Raw genomic sequence first — 4,106 nt, forward strand, 5'->3', positions numbered from 1 at the left:
CAGTAAGCTTAACATCCATCGTGGGGAAAATGTTTGAGGGGCTATTGAGGGACTATATACAGGATTATGTGACAAAAAATAGTATTACAAGTGACAGCCAGCACGGTTTTACTAAGGACAGAAGTTGTCAAACTAACCTGATCTGTTTTTATGAAGAGGTGAGCAGAAGCCTAGACAGAGGGGCCGCTGTGGATATAGTGTTTTTGGACTTTGCAAAGGCATTTGACACTGTCCCCCATAGACGCCTAATGGGTAAATTAAGGACTATAGGTTTAGAAAATATAGTTTGTAATTGGATTGAGAATTGGCTCAAGGACCGTATCCAGAGAGTTGTGGTCAATGATTCCTACTCTGAATGGTCCCCAGTAATAAGTGGTGTACCCCAGGGTTCAGAGCTGGGACCACTATTATTCAACTTATTTATTAATGATATAGAGGATGGGATTAATAGCACTATTTCTATTTTTGCAGATGACACCAAGCTATGTAATATAGTTCAGTCTATGGAAGATGTTCGTGAATTGCAAGCAGATTTAAACAAACTAAGTGTTTGGGCATCCAGTTGGCAAATTAAGTTTAATGTAGATAAATGTAAAGTTATGCATCTGGGTACTAACAACCTGCATGCAACATATGTCCTAGGGGGAGCTACACTGGGAGAGTCACTAGTTCAGAAGGATCTGGGTGTACTTGTAAATCTTAAACTAAATAACAGCATGCAGTGTCAATCAGCTGCTTCAAAGGCCAGCAGGATATTGTCGTGTATTAAAAGAGGCATGGACTCACGGGACAGGGATGTAATATTGCCACTTTACAAAGCATTAGTGAGGCCTCATCTAGAATATGCAGTTCAGTTCTGGGCTCCAGTTCATAGAAAGGATGCCCTGGAGTTGAAAAATACAAAGAAGAGCAACGAAGCTAATTAGGGGCATGGAGAATCTAAGTTATGAGGAAAGATTAAAAGAATTAAACCTATTTAGCCTTGAAAAAAAACGACTAAGGGGGGACATGATTAATTTATATAAATATATTAATGGCACATACAAAAAAATATGGTGAAATCCTGTTCCATGTAAAACCCCCTCAAAAAACAAGGGGGCACTCCCTCCGTCTGGAGAAAAAAAGGTTCAACCTGCAGAGGCGACAAGCCTTCTTTACTGTAAGAACGGTGAATTTATGGAATAGTCACCGCAGGAGCTGGTCACAGCAGGGACAGTAGATGGCTTTAAAAAAGGGTTAGATAATTTCCTAGAACAAAAAAATATTAGCTGCTATGTGTAGAAATTTTTCCCTTCCCTTTTCCCGTCCCTTGGTTGAACTTGATGAACATGTGTCTTTTTTCAGCCGTACTAACTATGTAACTATGTAACTAAGTTGTAAGAGTCAAAATGTTGTCTAAGTTGTACTGTGAATAATCTTGGGGACTACAACCATCCTCATGAGACATCATTTCATCTTGACCTGGTGCTCCTTCGATGTCCATTTGGTCAGATTTTGAGCACTTAGTATTTGAATTGTAGAAGATATACTGGCAAAGACATTAGTTACACAAAGGAATTATTTGTTCCTTAATGTTTAGCCTAGTTTTTTTTCACAGTAAAGGTTTTGTAATACTTGTTTCTAAAAGACATTATCCACCTGCCAAAATTCAACTATTCTGCACTAGTTGTGAAATTTATTATAAAGCCTCCACTTGCTATGACACACAATAGATAATCTAGATGGAAGGTACATTTACAAAAAGGCAGTGTGGATAATTAATCCTTTCAGAATACTCCCACTGTGACGAAAGCCACCAGAAATAGCCGTTTTACTGTTTACATAATACCCATGTTCATCTCCACACTCCAAATTTGTTTAGCTGCAGTGGAGACGAAAAGAGATTTCTCCAGATCATCAACAATAATAGCCAAGTTATTCTTCATTTTCAGACATCTTCTGGATTAAATAATAGGTAATGTAGGAAAATGTATACATTTTTTTATGTTGTGCCAAGGATATTGGGTGCCAAGGGGGCACAAACAAGCCACTCTCCCTTGACATGGGCATTTAGGTACAGGGCTAACACAGCAAACTGACCCCCCGTCTGAAATAACGCCCAGTCACACCTCTGATGCATGTACTGATTTCACTCTTTTGGGTTGTTCCATTCTTTAAATTGTTATTCAGACAAAGTGTAGGCTTTGTAGGATTGTTCTCTTTTCCACTAGAAGTCTAGGTAGGCCTAGATGTAGCTTTACTTTGGAACTACACTTTAGATTTTAGGTTTCAATAATTCTATGGCATCCTTCATCCTACATTCTATATTCAGATGACTATCCGCAACTGAAAGCTACAAAAATATATCAATATTAGGAGAAGGAAGCAGCATATACATTTTTTAATGCTTTTATATAAAAGGTGAGTACACTTAGTTTATCATAAGCGGAAAAAAGAAAGAAAGTTAATAGGTGGGAATACATAATGCAGACTGGGCATTGTGCTGTTGAACATATAGTAGCATAATTTAATGGCGCCATAGAATTAACTTTTTTGTATTTTATAGTAGTAAAATATTGGAATGTATTCATTATTATAAAGTGACATATGATGTTATCAAATAATAACAAAAACAGAGTGTTTTATTATGTATGAATTAAAGGGATTGCCTGGTTTAGAAAACCCATATTCAAATACCATATTAGGGAATTCTGAGTTAACAGAGAGACTTCATTTTGGACCTCTTTCAATTAGTTGAAATGAAGACGAAATGAAATCCTTGTCATCACTAAAGACAAACCAGCAGTGGCGGATCATCATTAGGGCGGTTCAGGCGGCCGCCCTGGGCCCAAGGCTGCCAGGGAGCTCATGGCCACCCAAACCACAGGGGCCCTCTAACGCCCGGTGGAGTCGGGCCCCGGCGTGAGGACCGCACCTGCCATGAGGCGAGGTGAGTTTCTGACATCAGGAGGCAGGGTACAGTGTTTCTAAGGGGGTGGCACAGCAGAACTGCTGCCTGACTCCCAACTATTAGCAGCCGTGGTCTGTGCTGCTATTACTAAAACTCCCTGTGCTACGTTAGAAGCTCCCCCTCCAGCCCCACTTCCCTGCTCTTCACACCTCTCCTCCTCCACCTGCTGCTGTTACCAGTCGGGACGTGAGGGAGGGGGAGGAGAGACTGTCTGTGCACACTGTGTCGGGCTGTGAGCAGGAGAAGTGCTGGAGTGAAGAATCTCTCCCCCATCAACCTGCTGAACTCCCTTCACAAATATCCTACATAAAAAACAAGTGCATGTGTGTTTACAATGTGTACTTTATATGAGTATAATGTGTGCATGTAATGTGCATATTTGTGTCTGTGATGTGTACATGTGTGTGTATGTATGTATGTATATAGTGTGTGTGTGTGTGTGTGTGTGTGTGTGTGTGTGTGTGTGTATATAGTGTGTATGCATATGTAGTGTATGTATGTATATATATATATATATATATATATATACACTACCGTTCAAAAGTTTAGGGTCACTTAGAAATTTCCTTATTTTTTAAAGAAAAGCACAGTTTTTTTCAATGAAGATAACATTAAATTAATCAGAAATACACTCTATACATTGTTAATGTGCTAAATGACTATTCTAGCTGTAAACGTCTGGTTTTTAATGCAATATCTACATAGGTGTATAGAGGCCCATTTCCAGCAACCATCACTCCAGTGTTCTAATGGTACATTGTGTTTGCTAACTGTGTTAGAAGGCTAATGGATGATTAGAAAACATTTGAAAACCCTTGTGCAATTATGTTAACACCGCTGTAAACAGTTTTCCGGTTTGAGGAGCTATAAAACTGACCTTTCTTTGAGCTAGTTGAGAATCTGGAGCATTACATTTGTGGGTTCGATAAAACTCTCAAAATGGCTAGAAAAAGAGAGCTTTCATGTTAAATTCGACAGTCTATTCTTGTTCTTGGAAATGAAGGCTATTCCATGCGAGAAATTGCCAAGAAACTGAAGATTTCCTACAACGGTGTGTACTACTTCCTTCAGAGGACAGCATAAACAGGCTCTAACCAGAGTAGAAAGAGAAGTGGGAGGCCCCGCTGCACAACTGAGCAACAAGACAAGTATATTA

The 4,106-nt window shown here is 39.3% G+C and overlaps 1 long non-coding RNA gene across 1 annotated transcript in view; it reads left to right on the plus strand.

Moving 5' to 3' along the window:
- Positions 1–1,866: 1,866 nt before the first annotated feature.
- Positions 1,867–4,106, plus strand: part of LOC142663239 (uncharacterized) — a 13,209-nt gene continuing 10,969 nt past the window's right edge. The window contains exon 1 of the long non-coding RNA XR_012851066.1: positions 1,867–1,954. This is a non-coding gene — a long non-coding RNA (uncharacterized LOC142663239). The remainder of the gene's footprint in view (positions 1,955–4,106) is intronic.

This window comes from Rhinoderma darwinii, chromosome 11 (assembly GCF_050947455.1).
Source record: "Rhinoderma darwinii isolate aRhiDar2 chromosome 11, aRhiDar2.hap1, whole genome shotgun sequence".
Classification (NCBI taxonomy): domain Eukaryota; kingdom Metazoa; phylum Chordata; class Amphibia; order Anura; family Rhinodermatidae; genus Rhinoderma; species Rhinoderma darwinii.